The sequence below is a fragment of the Dasypus novemcinctus genome, chromosome 1 (genome assembly GCF_030445035.2).
Source record: "Dasypus novemcinctus isolate mDasNov1 chromosome 1, mDasNov1.1.hap2, whole genome shotgun sequence".
Taxonomy (NCBI): domain Eukaryota; kingdom Metazoa; phylum Chordata; class Mammalia; order Cingulata; family Dasypodidae; genus Dasypus; species Dasypus novemcinctus.
In genome coordinates this window covers 756,959-782,291 of record NC_080673.1, presented here as the reverse complement: position 1 = coordinate 782,291, position 25,333 = coordinate 756,959, and the positions used below count along the sequence as shown (strand labels likewise).

Sequence of the window (25,333 nt, the reverse complement as noted above, 5' to 3'; positions counted from 1 at the left end):
TGTGTGGGGCTTTGCAGGCTTGAGGGGGGCTAGCAATGGGAAGATGGGTAATATTACCCAAGAAATTGGGGAGAGGGTAGGGCAACATACAAACATAGGAGATTGCTAGGTATTTGGTTGAGAGTATAATGCTGAGAAAACTTTTTTAAAAATATAATAAGGATCATTACCTATTTAAGATGCTTAAAGGAGATAATCAGATGCAGGACAGGCTCCTAGGGAATATGTGAATGCTCATTTTGCCATAGTGGGTTATATCATTGGATAGAGATCCATATGATGAGAGTGAAAGTATACCCACATACTGGGGAGGACTGATGCCCTTAAATAGAGGGAATTGTATCTCTCAAGAGAAATAGTGGCTCCCAGTGCATTAGGGAAGTTGATCATATCAAGCCCTCAACACTGTTGCAAGTATCTCTGAACATGACCCTTCAAGCAATGAAGATTGACTGTCACTGTGGGCCCTAAGGCGAGGGGGAAAGAGGTATTGAATAGATGGAACCAATGTAACTGTGTGGGCAATAGAAGTGTTCCACAAGAGTACACAAGGATGTATATAAGACATAAAATTAAACCAAAAATATATAGGGGCTGATAGGCTAAAATGTAAATCATAATGTAAAACATAAGATAACTAAAAATTTAGAAAATTGTATCATCGAAAATATAAACCACAAGGAAAACACAAATGTTACCTTGTTTGAAAGCTATTGTCTCAATATCTGTACAACAGTTTCCATAAATATAGTAGGAATATGTAAAAAGATTATTGCTGTGGAAGGGAAAAGGTTTTATGTTGGATATGTGGGAGTACTGTATATTGTATATATCAATTACTGTGATCTAAAACTTTTGTGAAGATAAGGTTAATTAGAAAAAAGAAAAGAAAAAGAAAGGACATAGCGAGGAAAAGATGGAAGCATTTGCCTTGACAATTTGCATACAGGGTCACACTTATTGCAGTGATGGAAGGCAAAACATCAAAAACAAAGTTTTTGCATTTTTAAATTTTTCGATACCCCAATTAATTTTTACCTTAATTTTTCTAAAAATTAATATGTATTCTATATCTAACCTTTAAACTCATCACTATATTCCATTTTACTATTAATGGAACCTGGCAATATATTGGGCTTCACTTTCCAAGAAGTTTTGGATCACAGAGAGGTTCAACAATGGCAGGGGAGGAATACTGGTGTGGGATGTTATTGACAGGGAACACATGGTTGGCAGGGATTTCTACAGGGCATATACCCAGGGTGCATAAAAATGTTTGGATATTTTCATAGTGGATATAAATTAAAAACAACTGAGGGAGTGCTGAGTTCCTAGCCATGGGAGCTCTATCACAGTCCCTAAAGAAACAGCAACAATCCCCCAAGTGCAACGGCAAAGACCAAAAGAGAATGAAGGTCCAACAAGGAGACCTTGATACTAATGACTATGCTTGTGAGCCTGTGCACCTGAAATAAGAACAAAGCCTAGAGCTGCAGGGTGCCTAAGAGTTACCTCCTGAGAGCCTCCATATTGCTCAAATGTGGCCAGTCTCAAAGCCAAACTCAGCTTATAAATGTGTTGCCTTCCTCCCAGCATGGGACATGACTTCCAGGGATGAGCCTCCCTGGCACCAAGGGATTACTACCAAGTACCAGCTGATGATGTAACTAGAAAATGACCTTGAATTAAAGGGTCAACTCAGACCAGCAGAATATCTCAGTCTACATATAATACCAGGAGTTAAAAATACATTTTGACCTGAATCAAGGGGGAAATGGAAAGGACAAATGAGTTTATATGGCTATGAGTCTCCAAAAAGAGCTAGGCGGTTATCAGAGGGGTTGCCCTTATGCACACCTGAGCAGAGTCCCAGAGACAGATAAAGTAGATACAACCCTGGGTATTGGTTCTTCTGATGGCTACAGAGACCCACAGGTTCTATGGTCATGGCAGATGGAGTTTAGTGCCATGTCAGTTGGCCCTGCTTTGGAGTTTGTGTTTCTGTGTGATGGAGCTGGACTCAGATGTGATCTTTGTCCAAAGCCTCTCCTTTTACTTTTACCAGAACTGTAGTTGGTGCTGGGGTTTAATATATACCCAGGGGACCTGAATCTCTGGACTATGTGATAGCCAGGCCCTAAGCCTTAACAGACTTACCCCTCTCAGCTAACATGGAGTTGAAGAAGGTCAACCACCACACCAGGGAGCCAAGAGTGCCTACAACTGAAAGCAGGAGGATTGCAGCCTGCATCCATGTGGAATCTAAGCCCCCACTTAATATAGATGTGGAGTGGACACAACATTCCAAGGTCCACAGGATGGAGGAATAGAGTATGGATTAGAGTGGACTTACTGATATTCTGTTCATGAACTATTGTGATTAGTAATCAAAGAAAATGTGGCATTGGTGTGGAGAAAATGGCCATGGTGGCTGCTGGGGATAGGGAATGGGAGGAAGAGATGTGATGTGGGGGCATTTTCAGGGGTTGGAGTTGTCCTGGTGGTGCTGAGGGGACAGTTATCAGACATTGTATGTCTTCCCATGGCCCACTGGGTGGAATGTGGGAGAGTGTGGGCTATGATGTGGACCACTGACCATGAGGTGCAGCGGTGCTCAGAGATGTATTCACCAAATGCAATGAAAGTCTCATGATGATGGAGGAGATTGTTGTTATGGGGGGAGAAGTGTGGTGAGGGGGTGGGAGGTATATGGGGACCTCATATTTTTTAAATGTAATATTAAAAAAATAAATTGAAAAAAAATAAAATTGTAATAACCATGTAAAAATGATAAAATTTCTCATTAAAAATAAGAGATGAATGGATAAGTTGTGGTATAGACATACAATGGAATATTACTCAGCTAATAATCATTTTCTCAATTATATAGAGATTTAATTCATATAGATACGAGCCAGACCATTCACCTGTTCACACCAGTACACTTTGACAAAGGCCTACCCCAATGAAACCAACAAACCAACCAAAGAATTTTTCCTTCATGCCCTTTTACAGTCAATACCTGCCCACCCCCAGTATTTCTCACACCTGCTGGGAAGAGACCAAACTTGGTCCTCTTCTTTTACAGGACATCATTTTTTCAGTTATAATGAGTTTTGTAACTTCAATCCATTGTGCCTACTGATAAAGTTTTCTGCTTCCATTGCAAACTCCTCCTTCTTGTATCTATTTCATTTAATAACATGTAATTTAAAAATGATCAAAATATGTTTTCAGGAGTACAGTAGATGCATTATCATGGTACATTGAGAAAACTGGCACTGAGAGTTTAACTGAATCAAAGATGTTCACACAAAAAGGGTACTTGGGATTGAAATCAGGAGCTGACCAATTTCAAATTTCATGCTTGCTACTTATTTTTTTCTCTAATACTCATTTTCCTCACCTTTGAATGGCAATAATTACATGTGTTTATGAGGACATACCTATGAATTTTCTAATGGGTCCAGGCAATCAGTGAGTAGTTGATAATGCTTTTATTATCTTAATAGGAGTCAGAGAAAATTGAGAATGTTTATTGTCACATACACATACATTCTATCCCTCTCTCTTTCTCCCTCTCTCTCTGTCTCATACCCACCCACAGACACACATGTGCACAAGCACAGAAACACACAGCTGCTTTCTGAAAGATCATGGCAAGTAATGCAACTCCCGCTTTTCCTGTTTGGGCCATTGGAATGTGTCCTGGTGCTTAGAAAGACCAGGAACAAAGAGGAATCCCAGAGAAACAGAGCCATGGCCTAGTTGCATGGTGGCTGCAAGAGTCTGCTGGGGATCATGTGACCTCTGTGGGGACCAAGTGACCCTTGCACTCAAGTCCGTGTCTTATCTTCAGCAGCATCTCCATGAGCAAGTCCTAAACATGACCCAGTGTTCCAGTGACCTTCAGGTCTCTGGGCAAAGGGCCAAATGATCCCCCTCAGATGTCATCTTCCAGAGAAGAATGGTAGTTCACAGAAGCATATATTTTCTGAAAAACAATTCATTTATTGTAGACTTGCAACTGGAATGAAATGTTTGTAGTGTCCTTCCTACTCTGTTGCCTACCCCAAAACCATAACCAAATCTCCTAGAAGGCTGCAAGTGGTTTTTGTCTGAATTACAGTTTTTCTAAATAGAGACCTAACAGGAATTAGGCATATAAGCTCCTATAGGATGTGTACATGGAAGGCAATCATCAAGTAATCTTGGAAATTTCCATCTGTGCCCTGGATATAGACAACCCCCTGCAGGTGAGGAATGAAGCTCAGTAGGCATTGTAGGGTCAGGAGAAGGGTCAGCCTCACAGAATTAAGGAACGCACCAGAATGTGGAAATGAAAATTGAGACATGCCTGAGACCTAGAGGAAACCACGCAGGCTGTGAAGGATCACTCCTATAATGGATCTACTGCTACTTGATTCCTTAAGTGAGACTGATAGCTAGAATATACACTTCATAAAAATTTCTTCACTTAAGCAGCTCTGGGTCTTCCCAGACATAACTGAACTAGTTTTCAGTCAGTCTAATTTTAGAAGCTTACACTTTGCATCTGGTTCCCTGAAGAATATTAACCAAACCTTCTCAGTTTTGCTTACTGGAATAAAAACCTCAAAGCAAAACCAAACAGAATGGTATCAGGAGTATCTTGTGACCCAGGAAATCTGTAACTTACCTCAGAGGATAAAAACCTTGCTATCCTTGAGTGCTCACTGAGAAAGGAGTCATGGAGACCGGCCTGTAAGCACCTGCACAACACTTTCTAAACTCTGACTTATTTGGTGCTGAAACCAAGGACAAGGTGAATGTGCTTGAGAGAACACAGGCCTGAGAAATTGCATGTATCCTCCTCACAAGGCCCCTGGAATATCTAGTCCTCACTATGTTTGTTTTTTTACTTGTTTTACTTCTCCCTTAGCCCTCTCCTTTGCCTATAAAAACCCTGGCTCCCATTCTCACTTTGAACAGGTTTTGGGAAGATCCCCCAGTTCCTTGCTTGTGCACTCACATAAATCACCTCCTCACAGAGACCTGTATCTCCTTGTGGCACAGGACTGGGGGTGGAGGGGCCTTCTGTTGGAAATGCCCCTGCACAGGGTAACAAGATCCCAGAGATTCTGTTTGGTGGTGCTAAGTTCACAGCGGTTTTCTTTCTGTTGCTCACAGCTGCAAGTCTCCTGACCACAGTTCTCAGCCCACTTTCATGTCATGATTTTTCACTTAGCTGTGTTCCAAGTGGTGTCCCAACTTGGGTTACCATGTTTGAGCATGAAAGTTGATGTTTTATGAAATATAAAAATAAATTACCTTGGCAACAAGCTTCTTGGTATTTCTCAGGTACTTGTGCTAAAATCATCAGATCATGACACAGAAAGGAAATTGGGAAGGGGAAGGTTAGAATAACAAGCTAGGAGAGGCAGGGCAAGATGGTGTCTGAGTGAGTGCACCTTACAGTCTCTCCTGCAAAGAGGTGGCCAAGTGGGGATGGGGTCTTGCCAGAGTGGGCTGTCTTGGGGGCTTGCAGGGTGGAGGGTGTGTGGATGTTGATTTGGAGAGACAGTGACAGAGGTGCCATTTGCTAAAGGTAGAATTGCGGGTTACAAGTACAGAGGTTGGAAGCTGTGGGCTGGTGGGACCCTTCCCTCTGGGGCTGGCAGCTGCAGTATGCCCTGAGAACTGTCGGTTGTGCAGCAGTATTCCTGGGCCCCATGGTCCCTGGATGTGTGGTGCCCAGGTCAGTGTCCCCTGAGGCCCCATAGCCCGTGTTCCACGGACCTTCATACCCTGGGTTTGCAGTGTCCCAGATTTTCCTTTCCCTAGTCCAGCACTCCTGGAGGTCTGGGATTGCCCTAGCCCTCCAGTTTTGGACTGATTCTGTGGGTGGGAGGGATTTGGTGGGGGGTGCAGCAGGGGGGCCTGGCTAATATGGGTTCAATATTCTGGTGATTCCCCCCACTTCTGTTCTTTTTATTTTTCCACTTGGAGGAGCATACCGGCTAGCTTGGGGAGAGCCTGGGAAGAAAGGAGTGGCGAATCTGCTGAGAAAGCCTATTCACCTAAATACCCTGGGATAGGAAACTTGGTCTGGGAGAAGGTGGACTCAGAAAATCAACTAGCCCTCTTGTAGCACACCTTAAGGAGAGGGACTGAAGGAGGTGCATTCCAAGCTTCCAATAGCATACTTGGGGTTCCTGGTGAGGTGTGGGTGCTCTCTCTCTGGAAATTAAGTCATTGTTTTCTGTGTGGAGCTGGTTCAACAAGAACCCTCTCGAATCTCCTACCAGACCTCTCAGGTAGCTTTCCTGCTGCCCTGGAAGAGAAGTGAGAAGGGAGAAAGGCCAAATGTCAGATTCCTAAGCATTTTATTTAACTGAAAAGAGGATTCCCTTGCTTGAAGCTTTGTCTGATATTTTCATGGTTTCGGTTTTTTCCTTCCTCTTTATCCCCTGAAGGCCCTTTTTTCTGTTTTTCTTTTTCTCTCTTTTTCTTCTTGTTGCTTGCTTCCCCCTCCCTTTTGTCCCTTTTTTCCTTTTCTTTCTTTCTCTTCTTTTTTATTCTTTTTATATTAGGTGCTGCAGGGAGCACTTCACATTTGCTGTATTTCTTCATCCTCAACTTTCTCTTTTCTGTGTGTATTGATTTTGGCCACCTACACTATCCCCTTTCCTCTACATCTTTCTATCCTCCATCATTTATTGTTTCCCTTACATTACACCTCTCTTTGTTTGCCCCCTTATTTTTCTGACTTTTTATTTCTAATACCTTTGTTCTGTTTTCTGTCTTATATTCACTCTTTATATTATTGTCCTTTCTTTTCTCTTTCCATCTCTCCTGAACACAGTGGCCTTTTAATTCACACTATATTCCTCCCCATATTCAGTTTCTGTCTCATTATACATTCTCTGCTTTACTTACTGTTATAACTCTACAGAGCTTACATGAATCTAATATCCATTCTCCTAGATCTCACATGTTTCTTCTGTTAATACTTACTATAGTAGTATATCAATACTACTATTATTCATTTTCTTTTCTTACTCCTTTTGCTTTCTCTGGCCCTAATGTTTTCCTTCAAGTGAACTTAGACAACAACAAGGAAATAGAATAAGAAGAACAAAGTGACAAAGAGAAGACTTAACACACACAAAAACAACTAATTAAACCCCTCCACAAAGAAGCTAAGCAACTGATTAAACCTGTCAAGATAAAATGATGACCAGACAGCAACAAAAAACTACAAACCAAACCAATAATCAGGAAAACATGCACCAATCCAATGAACACAGTAAAAAGCAGGAAGAGGAGCAGAACATAGAACAAGTAATTAAAGCTCTTGAAACATATTTTAGGGACCAATTCAATGAAGAGAAGGAAGAGATTAAGAATATGAAAAGAACACTTGGAGAGAATACAGAAGAAATTGATATACACAAAAAGATAATGGATATGATGGTGATGAACAGCACAATTCAAGAAATCAAAAATACACTCTCAGCAAATAACAGAAGACTCAAAGAGGCAGAGGGAGAGAATTAGTGATATGGAAGACAGTACAGCTGAAATCAAAGAGATAGTAGAACTGATGGATAAAAAGATAGAAAAAATCCAGCAGGGACTGAGGAAATTGAATGATGAGGCAAAACACACAAACATACACATTATAGGTATCCTAGAAGGAGGAGAAGGGAAAGGGGACAGAAGGGGTGATGGAGGAAATAAAGGCTGAAAACTTCCCAAACCTATTGAGGGAAATGGATGTACATTATTCAGGAAGAACAACACACCCCAAACAGCATACATCTCAACAGGCTTACCCCAAGACATACACTTGTCAAATTATCCAATAATCAAGACAAAGTGAAAACACTAAAAGTAGCAAGAGAAAAGAGAGCCATCACATGCAAAGGAGGCTCCATAACATTAAGCACTGATTTCTCATCTGAAACCATGGAGGCAAGAAGGCAGTGGTATGACATAGTCAAGGTCCTAAAAGAAAAAAATTTCCAACCAAGAATACTCTACCCAACAAAGTTAGCATTCAAAAATGATGGTGAGTTCAAAATATTTACAGATAAACAGAAACTAAGAGAGTATGCCAACAAGAATCCTGCCCTTCAAGAAATACTAAAGGGAGTTCTGCAGGAAGAAAGAAAAAACCAAGAAAGACAGAGTTGGAGCAGAGTGTAAGAGCAACAAAAAAGACAAACACAGATAAAATCAAACAAAATATGACAAACACAAATCCAAAGAAAATATGGCTAACATAAGAAATTCCTTGAAAATATTAACACTGAATGTCAATCAATTAAACTCACCTGTCAAGAGACTCAGACTGGAAGATTGGATAAGGAACTATGAACCATCTATATGCTCTCTACAAGAAGCGCATCTCAGACCAAGGGATTCAAGGAGGTTGAAAGTGAATGGTTGAAAAACAATCTTACAAACAAACAATGGCCAAAAAAGGGCAGGAGTAGCTATATTAATATCAGACAAAATAGACTTTAAATGCAAAACAATAGTGAGAGACAAAGATGGACACAACATATTAGTGAAAGGGATAATCTTTCAAGAAGAAAGAACAATCATAAACATTTATGCTCCTAACAAGGGAGACTTGAAATATGTGAGGAAACACTGGACAAACTAAGTGAAGGAATAGATGCTTCTACAATTATAGTGGGGGACTTTAATACACCACTATCAACTTTGGACAGAACATCTCAAAAGAGAATCAATAAAGAAGCAAAGACTTTTGAACAATATATTAGAGGAGCTGGACCTAACAGACATATATGGAACATTATACTCAAATATAGTAGGATATACATTCTGCTCAAGTGCACATGGATCATTCTCCAAGATAGACCACATGCTAGGCCACAGAAAAAGTCTTAATGAATTCAGAAAGATTGACATCATACAAAATAATTCTCTGACCACAGTGGAATGAAGCTGGAAATCTGCTAGGGCCAGGGACCTAGATTTGGCACCAAGAATGGAACTTAAACAACACACCCTTATAAAAACAGTGGGTCAAGGAAGAAATCCCAAAAGAAATTAATAACTACCTTGAAACTATTGAAAATGATAACACAACATACCCGAGCTTATGGGATGCAAAAAAAAAGCAGTACTGAGAGGGAAATTTATGGCCATAAATTCATACATCAAAAAAGAAGAGCTAAAATTGAAGAACTAACTGCACACTTGGAGGAATTAGTAAAAAAAACCAACAAACTAATTCCAAAGGAAGAAGAAAGAAAGACATAACAAAGATAAGAGCAGAACTAAATGAAATAGAAAATAAGAAAGCACTTGAAAAAATAAAACCAAGAGCTGGTTCTTTGAGAATATCAATAAAATTGACAAACCCTTAGCTAGACTAACAAAGAAAAAAGGAGAGAAGATGCAATACACAAAATAAGAAAGGAGAAAGGAGATATCACCACTGACCCCACAGAAATAAAGACTATCATGAGAGGATACTTTGAAAACTACATTCCAACAAGAAGGACAATTTAGAGGAAATGGACAAATTCCTAGAAACAATAAGCAGTCTACATTGACAAAAGAGGAAATTAATGATCTCACCAAACCAAACACAAGTAAAGAGATAGAATCAGTCATTAAAACCTCCCAACTAAGAAGAGCCCTGGGCCAGACAGCTTCACAGGTGATTCCACCAAACATTCCAGAAAGAACTAACACCAATCTTTCTTAAATCTTCCAAAAAATTGAAATAGAAGGAACATTGCCTAATTCATTCTATTATGCCAAGATTACTCTGGTACCAAAGCCAAACAAAGACACCACAATAAAGGAAAATTACACACCAATCTCTGAAATGAACATAGACGTGAAAATCCTCAACAAAATACTTGCTAATCGTATTCAACAACACATGACCAAGTGGGATTCATTCCTGGTATGCAAGGATGGTTCAACATAAGAAACTCAATTAATGTAATATATCATATAAAAGATTGAAGGGGGGTGGCAGACTTGACCCAGTGTTTAGGGCATCCATCTACCACATGGGAGGTCTGTGGTTCAAACCCTGGGCCTCCTTGATTTGTGTGGAGCTGGACCATGTGCAGTGTTGATGCACACAAGGAGTGCCATGCCATGCAGGGATGTCCCCCACATAGGGGAGCCCCATGCACAAGGAGTGTACCCCATAAGGAGAGCCGCCCAGCATGAAAGAAAGCGCAGGCTGCCCAGGAATGGTGCCGCACACATGAAGAATTGACACAACAAGATGGCACAACAAAAAGAAACACAGATTCCCATGTTGCTGACAACAACAGAAGTGGACAAAGAAGATGCAGCAAATAGACACAGAGAACAGACAACCAGTGTGGTGGGGGGAGGGGAGAGAAATAAATAAATAAATCTTAAAAAAAAAAAAACCACAGCTAACATCATTTACAATGGTGAAATCCTAAAATCTTTCCCTCTAAGATCAGGAACAAGACAAGGATGCCCATTATCACCCATTCTGTGTAACATAGTCTTAGAAGTACTTGTTCAAGCACTGAGGCAATCACCAGACATAAAACGCATCCAAATTGGAAAGAAAGAAGTCAAAATTTCACTATTTGCAGATAATGTGATCCTATACATAGAAAACCCTGAGGAGTCTACAAGAAAGCTTCTAGAACTTATAAATGAGTTCAGTAAAGCCACAGGTTACAAGATCAATGCGCAAAAAAATCAGTAGCATTTCTATACACCAATAATGATCAATCTGAGGAGGAAATCAGGAATCAAATACCATTTCCAATAGTAAATAAAATCAAATACCTAGGAATAAATTTAACTAGAGATGTAAAAGAAATCTATGATAAGCTAGAGGTAAGTATTTATACAGGGAAGGGATAAAATGGGGGCTTAGGATGGGACTTTGTGGGCTTGAGGGGGGCTAGGGATGGGAGGATGGGGCAGATGGCCCAAGAAATTGGGGGGAACATTTGAACATAGGAGATTGTCAGGTATATGGTTAAAATTATAATGCAGAAAAACTCTTTAGAAAATATAATATGGAAGGTTACCTGTTTAAGATGCTTAAGGGGGGGGCATCTGACACAGGGCAGGCTTCTAGGGAGTGTGTGAGTGTTCATTTTGTCATAGTGCATTGTTATATCATTGGGTGGAGACCCATACAATGAGAGTGAAGGTATACACACATCCTGGGCAGGACTGATGTTCTGAAACAAAGGGAATTGTATCTTTCAAGAGAATTGGTGGCTCCCAATGGGTTCGGGTAGTCAAGTGTGTCAAGTCCTCAACATTGTTGCAAGTATCTCTGAATATGGTCTTCAAGTAATGAAGATTGTTGTGGTGGGCCCTGATGGGAGGGGAAAGAGGGGTTGAATAGATGGAATCAGTGTAACTGTGCAGCAATAAAAGTGTTCCACAAGACATTCAATTATGGATATAGAACATGTTAAATTACACAAAAAATGTATAAATGTCTATAGGCTAAAAATGCAAACCATAATGTAAAACATAAAATAACTAAAAATTTAGAAAATTGTATAGTCAAAAATACAAAGTATAATGTAAACTCAAATGGAACCATGTTTGAAAGCTATTGTTTCAGTATTTGTACATCAGCTGCAGCAAATATAATATGAACACATAAAAGGATCATTGCTGGGGAAGGCACAAAATGATGTTGGATATGTGGGAGTACCATATACTGTACATGTGAATTACTGTGATCTAAAACTTATGTGAAGACAAACTTAATAATTAGGGAAAAAAAAGAAAGGATGTAGACACTGAGGAAGAAATGGAAGAAATTGCCTTGCCACTGTACATACAGGACAATACCTATAGCAGTGATGAAAGGCAAAATGTCAAAAACAAAACTTTTTCATTTTTTCATTTTTTGATACCCCAATTTTTCTTTTTTTTATTTTTTAATGTTACATAAAAAAATATGAGGTCCCCATATACCCTCCACCCCCCCACCCCACTCCGCCCACATCAGCAACTTCTTTCATCATTGTGGCACATTCATTGCATTTGGTGAATACATTTTGGAGCACTGCTGCACCACAGGGATAGTGGTTACATTGTAGTTTACACTCTCACCCAGTCCACCCAGTGGGCCATGGGAGGACATATGATGTCCAGGAACTGTCCCTGGACATCCTGAAAATGCCCCCACATCATATCTCTTCTTCCCTCTCCCTACCTCAGCAGCTACCATGGCCACTTTCTCCACATTAATGCTACCTTTTCTTCCATTACTAATCACAATAGTTCCAGAATAGAATATCAGTAAGTCCACTCTAATCCATACTCTATTCCTCCATCCTGTGGACCCTGGGATGGTTATGTCCACTCCACCTCTATATTGAGATGGGGCTTAGATTCCACATGGATGATGGATGCAATTCTCCTGCATGCAGTTGTAGGCACTCTTGGCTCCCTGGTGTGGTGGTTGAGCATCTTTTCACATGCATTTTGGCCATTAGTATTACCTCTTTGGAAAATTTTCTAGTCTTTTGGCTTTTTAAAAATTGGGTTGCTTGCCATTTTGTCAAGTTGTGTGATCTCTTTATATAATGTGGAAATAAACCCTTGTCAAATATGTGGATTCTGAAGATATTTTCTCATTGATTTGGCTACCTTTTCACCGTCTTAGTAAAATTTTTTAAGCACAAAAGTGTTCAATTTTGAGAAAGTCCTATTTACCTATTTTTTCTTTATTGCCTGTGCTTTGGGTGTAATCTCCATGGAACCACCATGTACCACAAGGTACTAAAGATGCTGACCTAATTTTTTTGTTCTAGGAGTTTTATTGTCCTTGCATTTATATTTAGTTGTTTGATCCATTTTGAGTTCATTTTTTAATAAGGTGTGGGATAGGGGGCACTTTCTTTAGGCTAAGAATATCCAGTTTTCCCAGTACCATTTGTTGAAGAGGCTGTACTGACCTGGCCGAGTAGCTTTGACAGCTCTGTGAAAAATCACTTAACCATAGATTTGAAGATCTTGTTTTGAGCCCTTGGTTTGATTCCATTTGGCAATCTGTCTGTCTTTATTCAAGTACCAAGCTGTTATTACCTCTGTACCAAGATAGTATCTTTTAAAGCCTGGAAGTGAGAATCTTCCATCTTTATTCTTTTTAAAGATATTTTTGGCTATTTTGGCCCTTATCCTTTTAGACATTTTTAAAAATTGGCTTTTCCAATTCCACAAAGATGACTGTTGGAATTTTTATTGGGATTGTGTTAAAACTGTAGTTCAGTTTGCATAGAATTGACATCTTAATGATATTTAGTCTTCCCAGTTATGCATCCAGAATATTCCTCCATTTATTTATATCATCATTCTTTCTTTTAGCTATGTTTTATACTTTCCTGAATATAGTTAATTTATGGTCTTGTTTTAATTTATTCCTAAGTATTTGATTATTTTAGAAACTATGGTAAATGAAATTTTTTCTGACTTCCCCCCTCAGATTTATCATTAATAATGTATATAAACACTATTGATTTTTGTAAATTAGCCTTGTATCAAGCCACTTTGGTGAAATTGTCTATTAGTTCTAGGAGTGTAGTTGTAGATTTTTTGGAATGTACTAGTTATAGGATTATATCATCAGTGAATAGTGATTTTACATCTTCCTTTCCTATTTGGGTACCTTTTTTTCCCCTTGCCTAATGGCTCTATCCAGAACATGTAGCACAATATTGAATAACAGTGGACAGAGTGGACACCCTTCTCTTATTCCTCATCTTAGCAGAAAAGCTTTCAATTTTTCATATATGTATTTTATTGTATTAAGAATGTTTCCTGCTATTCCTATGTTTTGGAAGGATTTTATCAGGAAATGATGTTGTATTTTGTCAAATGCCCTCTTTTGCACGTACTGAGATGATCATGTGTTGTCCCAAGGCAAATATTTTCTCCATTTTGTTCTCCCAGGACAATGTGTAAATACGTGATACAACAAGGTACTGTTTTTACTTAACTTTGTGTGTTCTGTTTATATTATAGATAATCCTATTGAGAACTGAGACTGTGGCTTGGTTTTGAATATGAAATACAATCAAAATCCAGCAAAAAGTAGATAGGAAACAATTTCAATTTAATTTAATAATACAAAGTCAATCTGGGTTCTTTCATTTTTCACCATTCTTGTCTGTTTTATTATTATTATTATTATGAAAAAAATTAAAATACTTTAATAATGATTGAAGTGATGGAGACTGCCCATCTGCAGAGAAGATTCATAAATAAAGCACCCTATGCCCTAGAGGCCAGTGCCCATCCTCCAGTGGAGGAAAAAACCACTTTGGGATTATTCTGCAGTTGGAAACGGAAGCTCCACTTCCCAAAAATGGGCAGGAAGATACAACTGGGCACCAGCTTCAGCTACTGATTAGTAAATTTGGCAGACTAAAGTATAGTCCTTAGAATGGCTAAAATTTAAACATATCCAAGTCAGAAGAGACTGGTATCCACCATTTTAACTCCACCCCATGCACGAGGGAGGCAAATGGACTAAAAAGCCCAGTGCTGGTAGGGACCAGCTTCTTTCCATCCAGATTGGATTGCAGCTCTAGCCCAAGACCCAGTCCCACTTCCAGAGAAAGTTGGGGGGACCTTTGCCAGACTCTCTGGAAAAATACAGTACACACCATGGATGCCAGTAATCATACTACACTGGTGGTGCAAGCCATCTCAGGAGCTCCTCTGTGACTGGAACTGGAAGCTCTATTTCCCAAAAACAGGGAAGGAAGAGATGGTTGGCCACTGATTTCAGCTACTAATTAGTAAATTTGGCCACCTAAAGTACAATCCTAAGAACAGCTAAAGTTTTAACCTATCCAAGTCAGAAAGAGGCCAGTAGGCTATTTTGACTTTGCCCCCAGCAAAGATGAAGCTGGGCTGACTGAAAATCACCCTGCTGGTAGGGACCAACTTCTTTCACTCAGATCAGCCTGCAGGCCAAGCCAAGGCTTCAGCCCCACCTCTAGCAGGAAAGAAGCAGGTGGGTCCTCACCACCGTCTCCAGGTAACTGCAGGTACATTCAGTGGGGAAACTGAATAGTGGGAACTCTACTGGGGCAAATACAATCATTTTGGACATGTGTGGCATAGATTATTGCCCATACCTGTAGCTCCACTCCTCCATAGGCAGGGGAGAAAAGGACTTGAGACATCATCAGTCTCTCTGGGTGACTACGATTAAGGCCTGCAAAACTTGGATTATCACACACAGCTGTGGCTCTGTCCATACACCTGGCAAAGGAGAAAGTTGGGACATGCTTCATCAGTCCCTGGGGAAATGAGGGCAACTTGAGCCTCACAGCTTAAAGCACCAACTACATCTTTGGTTCCTACTACACAACAAGCAAGGGAGTAAGGACAAGAAGCACTAAACTAAAAAGAAAACTGCACCCAGAATAAATACTTTTAGTAAGCCAGATGCCAAGACACCAACAAAAAACTGCAATCCATGCCAAGAAAAAGGAAGCTATGGCCCAGTTGAAGGAACAAGATAAGCCTCCAGATGATATAAAGGACAACGTTGAGACAACTAATCAGAGATGTTCCAACAAATCTCCTTAACTAATTCAATGAGATGCCTAAAGAGATTAAGGATATTAAGAAGACACTGCATGAGCACAAAGAAGAATTTGAAAGCATACATAGAAAACTAGCAGATCTTATGGGAATGAAAGGCACAATAAATGAAATTAAAAATACACATGAACCATAAAATAACAGATGAGGAGGCATAAAGATTGGTGAGCTTGAAGAAATGGCCTTTGAAAGCAAACATACAAAAGAACAGATGAAAAAAAAGAATGGGAAAAATTGAACAAGGTCTCAGAGAAATAAATGATAGCAAGAGACATGCAAACATATGTGTCATGGGTAGACCAGAAAGAGAAGAGTAAAAGGGAAGAAGGGATATTTGAAGAAATACTGGTAGAAAATTAATCAACCCTATTGAAGGACATGGATATGCACATCTAAGAAGCACAACACACTCCCATCTGGATAAATCTGAATAGCAACTGAGACACATACTAATCAGAATGTCAAATGTCAAAGACAAAGAAAGAATTCTGCGAGCAGCAAAAGAAAAGCAATGTATAACACATACGTGATACCCAATAAGATTAAATGCCAATTTCTCATCAGAAACCATGGAGGCAAGAAGACAGAGTTATTATATATTTAAGATACTGCAAGAAAAAAAGTGCCAGAAAAGAACCTTATATCCAGCAAGATTGTCTTTAAAAATTGAGGGTGAGTTTAGAATATTCACAGATTAAAAGAAATGGAGAGAGTTTATAACCAAAAGACTAGCTTTGCAGGAAATATTGAAGGGTGTGTTACAGCCTGAAAAGAAAAAACAGGAAAGAAATGTTTGGAAGAGAGTCTAAAAATGAAGATTATATTAGTAAAAGTAGCTGAAGTAAAAAGAGTGGTGAAAGTAAAATATGACAGATAAAAGCTCAATATTTATGAATATACTTAACCCATGTTGTAAAGCACTTGTATTCAGAAAACCACAACTCATTGTTAAAAGAAATAAATAAGACCAAAATCTTTGGAAGAACATTCCATGCTCAGATTGGAAGACTAAATGTTACTAAGGTGCCAATTCTACTCAAAATGATATACAGATTGAATGCATTCCTTATAAAAATTCCACGAGCATTTTAAAAATGAATGGAAATTTATTTGGAAGGGTAAGGAAGGGGTCCTGAATAGCCAGAAACATCTTAAAAAAGAAAAGCAAAGTCAGAGGACTCTCACTTCTGGTCTTTAAACCATATTACCTAGCTACAGTGGTTAAAAACAGCAATGGTATATGTCATAAAAACAGACACATAAACCAACGGAACTGAATTGATTGTGGTAAGGTGAGGTATGAGACCCCTGTACGATCTTATGTATGTTTGCTTTGTAAGTTCACAAAAATTACAATAAACTTATTGTCTATATATTTTATGTATGAGTGATATACTTCAATATATGAAGAAAAATGGGGGAAAAATCCACAACCACTCACAACCAGCATATCTGCAGGCTTGGTTTCCTGCCATCTTCCAACCTTGGGAATCACCCTGATGAATACAACATCCCTCCCCCCTACTGCTCTGTGGGCCTCCAGCTGGCTCCAGTGCCACCTTCTTCCCATCTGACCAGGCCCTTCAGACACCCCAAGTGGCAGCACTGCCTCAGCCAGAAACCCCCAGCCTGCCCACACTAGGGTTCTGCAACCCTACCCCAAAGTGTAAAGACCTCTTTAACCCTAGAGTCACCCCCCCCAACCTATATGGAGTCCCTGGTGGGCAGCCTCATGGAGCCATCAGCTCTGACAATTCTTTCCAGCCTGCAAATCTGGCAGCTCCCACCTCAACCTCTCCTCAAGGCCAGCCACCCCTGGGCAGCACCAGTTAGCTTTGGGGGGTTGATACCCACAAGTTCCACCTTGGACACCCAAGTCAGGCTCCAGCTGGCCTATGGGTCCACCCCTACTGTATTCTCCTCTGGCACAGCCAATGCATCTGATTTTGCATACATCACCAACGTGCCCTGTGCTGTGACCAATTTCAAGGCCAATGTGAGGCAGTGAATCTCAACATTTGGCAGCACCACTCCAGTCGGGGTTTAAGCAGCACATAGGAGCTTTGGGAACCAAGTGGAGGTCACAGATCTGTGCTCCAACATTCAAGCACTCAGGATAAAAGCAGAATGGAGGGGGGTCCCACACTACAAATTGCTATGGAATAAGCTTAAGCCTGAAGCCCTAGGGCCCTGGAGCCAGAGCACCCCTACTGCCATTGTGGGAGCCAGCACCCCTAATAGGAACCTTGTGTTTGGAGGCACTAATGCCCCTACAAGCTACCCAACACCCAGGGACCTGCCATGGCAGAGCCCCTTCCCGTGGAGGGCCCAGCACCTCTCAAACCCATATTGGATTTACATGCACATTCATCCCTTTATTCCCACCAACCCACCAGGAACAGCCTTGCTTTCAGGGTTCAGTCATCACAAGGCAGGGCTTTGCATGAGACAGAACTGTGGGCCCTCAGCTCATTCAATTCTCTCCAGGTGGGGCTCCACCATCTCAGGGTCTAAGAGGCAAAAGCTGGCCTGAGGGAGAGGAACCTCAAAAAGCAGCCTTGGGAAGTGGATATGGCTCAAGCAATTGGGCTCCCATCCACCATATAGGAGGTCCAGGGTTTGATGCCCAGGGTCCCCTGGTATAAGCAAGCTGGCCCATGAGGCAAGCTGGCACATGTGGAGAGCTGGTGCAGCAAGATGACACAACAAAAAGACACAGAGGAGAGACAATAAGAGACACTGCAGATCAGGGAGCTGAGGTGGCACAAGAGAATAGTCACCTCTCTCACACTCTGGGAGATCCCAGAATTGGTTTCTGGAGCTGCCTAATGAGAATACAAGCAGACACAGAACACACAGCAAATGGACACAGAAAGCAGACATCGAGGTGGGGAGAGAAAGAAATAAAATAAATTAATAAAAAAAAAAAGAAGTAGTCTTGTCCACTTTCCTTCAGGCTGAATCTGCGATTGACCAATTTAAATGTGTTATACAAACCAACCCCTGTTCTCTTCACGCCTAGAGCCAGTTGGAGTCCCAAAGATAAAAGTTTCCATTTCCTCTGCATTCCCTGCAGTTTTGTTCCTGAAGTTGGGGGTTTGGGCTATCATCTGGTAGGGTCACAGTAGCCAGATTACTTGGGCAGGACAGGAGGTGATGACCTGACCCCTCCAGACGAAGAGCCGGCTGAGTCCACAGCTGCCCATAGGTGCCTCCTGCCCTTCCCATTTTCCTTGTCAGTCTTAGAGATGTCTTATAAATAAAACCTGTTTTTTTTTTCCTTTTACATAATATATCTCTGCTCTGTAAATCAAGTATAGAGAAGCCATTGACTTGTACAATTGGAGACAGATGAAGCCAGGTTTAACTCTAAAGTTTCTGATGTCCCAGCTAATGGGGTAGGGAAAGCAGCAAAATAAATGAAACCTGAGTATGAAGCCTGACACATAAATATTAAAAATGTGATCTGAGGTGGGGGGAGGAAAATAAAAAAATAAATAAAACCTTTTTTAAAAAATGTGATTTGACTTTAAGGTCTGGGAGTCCAGATATAGTGGATCCAGGGAAAGGATAGATGGGGTGCCCAGGGTAAAAGTGGCCTGGGGAAGGGATTGGTAGACAGGGAGCCTGGGGAGAATGCGGTCACCCCTCGGGCTGAAGTGTGGTTTGCTGGCCTGGCAGGGGAGCAGCCACGGTAGGCCTAATTCCGCTGCCCCCATAATAGGGTGGTTGGTCGGGCCCACCGCCACCCCTGAAGGAAGCTCGGCATGGGCACAGAGTGCCCTCGGGTCTCCCCTTCTCGGCAGCCATGCTTCCGCGGCCGCCCCTCCTCCCGGATGGCACCACCCGATGCCTTGTGGGGCGGCACCCTTCTTCTTCCTTCTCCCTGCGCAGGCACAGGGCAGAAAATTCCAGTCTGCCCTTTTCCCCTCCCCCGACAGCAGCAACAGCCAGGCGTGGGCGGAGAAATCCAGCCCGCCCTTTTCCCCTCCCCCGACAGCAGCAACAGTCAGGTGTGGGCGGAAAAATCCAGCCCGCCCTTTTCCCTTCCCCCGACAGCAGCAACAGCCAGGCGTGGGCGGGAAACTCAAGTCTGCCCTCCACCCCAGCAACAGCAGCCACCAATCCCTAAACCCTGCCCCTTCCCCCAGCAACAGCGACAGCCAATCCCTAACCACCACCCCTCCCCCGTCCAGTACCGCCCACTGACCTTTTGCCGGCAACCAATCAGAACAGGGCGTGGCTTCGACCAATCAGCCTTCCCCAGCCCCTATAAAACTGTTGCCTCTCCCTCAGTAAAGTGGACTTGCGTGTTTACCTTGTCTCCGCGGTAGTTCTTCTGCCGTGCGCCCTCCAGTCCTGAGAGCCCCCGACAAGGGCCTGGCCTCCCTTGTCCCCAGTTCGTTGCCTGCTTCTCCAGGCGACCCCTTCGTCGCCTGCTTCTCCGGGCGACCCCTTCGTCGCCGGCTTCGCCGGGCGACCCCGTCAGCCGAACCGCGCAATCCCTTGTGAGACCGATCCCTCGTCTGCTGCCGGACCGACCCCTCGTCCCAAGCGGGACCGACCCCTCGTCCCAAGCGGGACCGACCCCTCGTCCAGAGCGGGACCGACCCCTCGTCCAGAGCTGGACCGACCCCTCGTCCGCAGCCAGACCCCACCTCTACCGACCGAGCAAGCCGCCGCAGCTGGCGCCCAACGTGGGGCAAAGCAACCCCACCACAGCACAACGTGGGGCAAGGCAACTCCACCACAGCCTCACTCCATAACCTGGCGCCCCCCCCCTCTTCTCACCTTGGGACTTCTCTCATGCAACATTGCTGCTACCTGAGCCTTGGCTACCTCATATGATCCACGGCGGTCTGGGAGAATCGCTGGATGGCTTTCTCCTTCCATGTCGGGGGCTTATACCGACCCGCTATGATTAAGAGGAGCCTTGGATTTCTCAGGAGCGCATGCTTGCACGTCTGAAGTAATCCTACCACAGCCCTATGCCCTCCTCTCTTCTCACCTTGGGACTTCTCTCGTGCAACATTGCTGCTACCTGAGCCTTGGCTACCTCATACGATCCACGGCGGTCTGGGAGAATCGCTGGATGGCTTTCTCCTTCCATGTCGGGGGCTTATACCGACCCGCTATGATTAAGAGGAGCCTTGGATTTCTCGGGAGCACGTGCTTGCACGTCTGAATTAACCCTCCCACAGCCCTACGCCCTCCTCTCTTCTCACCCCTATCTTTTCGCTCTGCATTGCTGCTCCTGAACCTTGGTGACCTCATACGATCCACGGATGATTAAGAGGCACTAATAAAACTCTCAGGAGCACGTGCCTGAGCACCTCCACCCCTGCCTTCACCTCTGCCTCCTCCCCTCTGTGCTTGCTCCCCTTTGCCTTGCTCCACTGCTCGTCGTCCCGCCCTCCCCTCGTCGGGGCCTTCTCTTGGCCCGCGACCACCGTCGGAGCCCCACCGGCTCTGACCCCTCGTCTCACCGCGCACCTCGGCTCCCATCGCCGCGCTCTCAAGGAAAGGGCCCCTTTTCTTATCGGCTCCAAAAGGCCATTAGCAATGGGTAACATCCTATCTGCTAAGCAAGCCCCACAAGTTCGGGCTCTCGCCGGTCTCCTAGACACTCACCGGTGTAAGATCTCTTTCAAACAGCTTCAAGTATATTGGGACCTTTTTCTCCCCTTTAATCCGTGGCTTACCACGTGTCGGCTCTGGGACCCGGACACCTATACTCGCCTTATAGATAGGGTCACTTTTGCTGTGGAGCAGGAAGGTAAAAGATTCCCTCCTGGCTTATTACAGGCAACATGAAGTCCACAAGAAATCTTGAAGGGTATAATCTATGATATGCTATATAAAAAAAAAGATTTAAAAGCAGCTATACCAAGAAAGTAAGAATTATGAGTCAACTATAAATAAATTATATATTTCTGTTAATGTGTTGTAATTGTTCTGTGTTTGTCTGTCTGTTCGTTCAATGTCAATGTATATTGTGATACCTCCGGATGGTAAATATAAATTACTAGAAATCTTTAAAAGAGCTCTATTCAAATGGCCAAAAATTAAATAAGCGCTTATATTAATACTTAAGTTTATTCATAAAAAGTTGTTCTTGCCTAGATTAAAATGAATAACTTATTTTTCTTCACAGGATAATATAAAGAATGTAAAACTTATATGAATATTAAAAAGGTTAAAAGTTTGTAAAAATGCTAACGGAAATGTAATAAGTTTTGCAAAAAGACGTATTTTGTCCTAAAGTAAGATGGCTAATTTTTCATAAACTCTTGAAATTTAATTTGCATGCGGCAAGTGTAAAAAGTATTGTGATAACTTTATGTAAGGGAATGTGTTCTGTAAAGATAAAATTTATCTTCAATAGCTTACATTAAGGTATTAAATGGCTAATTCCAAAAGGTCATTCTTAAATATATATATATAAAACTGAATTGATGATAATAATAATAAAAGGTAATTTTATAACAGGAAAGATTAACAGCAACCAAGCTCCCCTACCAACTTGCTTTTAGGAAACGGTTTCTAATATTGCATGCTACTAAGTATTTAAAGAAAAGTTATTCTTAAGGAAACAAAAAATGGTTTTGTCTTTGCAGCCATTGTCTATTTAGCAACACCCCTCGCTATCGGCCTAGCCACTGTTGCGCCGGACGATTGGAACCTTAAACAAAGACTCCTCCTCACTGTCATCTTCCTATCTATCGTTACTATATTTACTGCCCTCATTCTCCTTCGTTTATAAAGCAGTCTCCTACAAACCACAAAGTTTCTGTCTTAAACATACCATTCTCAACCCTATCCTCTAAATGATCTTCTCACTTCCCCCACAGCCTTTAATACTCTATTTCTTCCTCATAACCTTTGCTTTCTTGATAATATTTTCCGCCATCTGTCTAGCCACTACCACCCCAGAAGGTTGTAACCACGGCCCCCCATGCCGCCATCGCTCTCAAGCAGCTCCAGCCCCACGAAACGGCCCGCAACCTGCTTTCCCCGGCCTGCGGCCTGCTTTCTAGCATCTAATAACGTTTCTGCTTTTAACAGCTCCCCATACTTCTGCGGAGCTTCCTCCTGTCTCAACCTCACTCCTCTTCTCAGCCATCCAAAGCATCCTTTCTCATCCCCCGCCCCCCTCCTTTTTTTTTGCCTGAACCCCCACTGCGTTGCAGATTGGGCCGCCCCATGTCGGCCCGCCCCATTAACATCGGCCTCTCTCGCGCCCGTGAAGACTTTGGCCTTCTTATTGTCCTCGCCTACGTCTCCACCACTCCCGACGCTGCCGCCACCACCGTCGCAGGTGCCCTGACGCGACTTGTCCTCACCACTGCGATCCTCCAGACCATCACACAGTCTGCCTCTACCGCTCTTCGCCGCCAAGAAGAGATCAACTACCTGTAATGCGCTGTCATCCTGGACTTTTAACAAGCAGATGGACCTTATAGCCACCGAGATCAACAAGAATTGGACATTGGCCACCCTTGCTTGCAACGGCAAGATACTGCCCCCCAAATTGTACATTTGTATCCCCGTCATACTCACCTCCCTCTTCAGCCCCGCTTCCCTCACTGCTTACTGCCTCTTGGGCCTCGGCTACTTGTTGCTGCTGCCATCCTGGCCCTTATTTGAAAAGAAGGGGGAAATGCGGTCACCCCTCGGGCTGAAGTGTGGTTTGCTGGCCTGGCAGGGGAGCAGCCACGGTAGGCCTAATTCCGCTGCCCCCATAATAGGGTGGTTGGTCGGGCCCACCGCCACCCCTGAAGGAAGCTCGGCATGGGCGCAGAGTGCCCTCGGGTCTCCCCTTCTCGGCAGCCATGCTTCCGCGGCCGCCCCTCCTCCCGGATGGCACCACCCGATGCCTTGTGGGGCGGCACCCTTCTTCTTCCTTCTCCCTGCGCAGGCACAGGGCAGAAAATTCCAGTCTGCCCTTTTCCCCTCCCCCGACAGCAGCAACAGCCAGGCGTGGGCGGAGAAATCCAGCCCGCCCTTTTCCCCTCCCCCGACAGCAGCAACAGTCAGGTGTGGGCGGAAAAATCCAGCCCGCCCTTTTCCCTTCCCCCGACAGCAGCAACAGCCAGGCGTGGGCGGGAAACTCAAGTCTGCCCTCCACCCCAGCAACAGCAGCCACCAATCCCTAAACCCTGCCCCTTCCCCCAGCAACAGCGACAGCCAATCCCTAACCACCACCCCTCCCCCATCCAGTACCGCCCACTGACCTTTTGCCGGCAACCAATCAGAACAGGGCGTGGCTTCGACCAATCAGCCTTCCCCAGCCCCTATAAAACTGTTGCCTCTCCCTCAGTAAAGTGGACTTGCGTGTTTACCTTGTCTCCACGGTAGTTCTTCTGCCGTGCGCCCTCCAGTCCTGAGAGCCCCCGACAAGGGCCTGGCCTCCCTTGTCCCCAGTTCGTCGCCTGCTTCTCCAGGCGACCCCTTCGTCGCCTGCTTCTCCGGGCGACCCCTTCATCGCCGGCTTCGCTGGGCGACCCAGTCAGCCGAACCGCGCAATCCCTTGTGAGACCGATCCCTCGTCTGCTGCCGGACCGACCCCTCGTCCCAAGCGGGACCGACCCCTCGTCCCAAGCGGGACCGACCCCTCGTCCAGAGCTGGACCGACCCCTCGTCCGCAGCCAGACCCCACCTCTACCAACTGAGCAAGCCGCTGCAGGAGAAGAGGCCCTGGGGAGGGAGGGAGACAGGTGGAGGCCCAAGACAGTGGGTCCAGGGAAGGGGACTCTGACTGTGGAACAGGCTATATCATCACTAGTACACCCAATAAAACACATGTGATACATTTAGTGTTTTGAAGCTGATTTTTTTTTTTTGCTTCTAATTAAGGTTTAGACAAATCACAGCTTTATCTAAAGAGTGTGGGCCTGGCATCAAGGCCCTAGGACCAGAGTGAACAAGGGAAGAAAACTCACCTCTGCTCTGTAAGCAGTGAAATGCATATGTCTAAGATATGAAATATTCCTGGTCAATTTGTCTTAAAAAAAGCATAGGACTGGACAACCAGCAAGATGGCAGTGGAGTAAGAAGCTCCTAGAGTCAGCTCCTGCTACAGGGCAGTTAGTAAACATGCAGAGCTCTCTGGAGCTAGCTGAAGCACCTGTCTGGGGGCTCCAGGAGGCCAGAAGAGCATCCTGCAACATCCCTGAAAGAATAGGAGGAGGAGACTGCCCATCTACAGAGAAGGCTTGTAAGTAGAGCAAGTCACACCATGGAGGCCAGTGCCCATCCTCCATTGGAGGCACAAGCTGTTCCACAACTGTAATTGAAAGGTCCACTTCCCAAAAATGGGGAGGAAGAGATGGTTGGGCACCAACTTCAGCTACTGATGAGTAAATTTGGTGGGCTAAAGTATAATCCTAAGAACAGCTAAAGTTTGATACTGTCGTCAGAAAAAGGCTGGCAGTCACCATCTTAACTCTGCACCTGGCATGAGGGGAAGTGGGGCAGACTGAAAATCCCAGTCCTGATAGGGACAGGCATCTTCCCATCCAGATCAGATTGCAGCTGTAGCCTAGGCCTCAGCCGCACCTCCAGCAGGGAGGAAGCTGGGGGACCTGTGTTAGGCTTTCCAGGAAATTACCAGCCAAGCTACAGAGGCCAGTGAATATCTTACTATGGCAGCACAAGTCACCCCAAGAGCTATTCTGTGGCTGGAATTGGAAGTTCCATTTTCCCGAAAACAGGGAAGGAA

The 25,333-nt window shown here is 43.6% G+C and overlaps 1 long non-coding RNA gene across 3 annotated transcripts in view; it reads right to left on the bottom strand.

Annotated features, from left to right (window-relative positions):
• Positions 1-3,515: 3,515 nt before the first annotated feature.
• Positions 3,516-25,333, bottom strand: part of LOC131279180 (uncharacterized) — an 85,358-nt gene continuing 63,540 nt past the window's right edge. Inside the window, exons 6-8 of one of the 3 annotated variants that reach the window (XR_009186561.2) lie at positions 6,136-6,313; positions 5,311-5,349; positions 3,516-3,994 (exon numbers count right to left, since the gene is read on the bottom strand). This is a non-coding gene — a long non-coding RNA (uncharacterized lncRNA). Of the gene's footprint in view, positions 3,995-5,310; positions 6,314-25,333 lie in introns of all 3 variants that reach the window. The other 2 variants (XR_009186551.2, XR_009186543.2) reach the window with 2 other exon arrangements.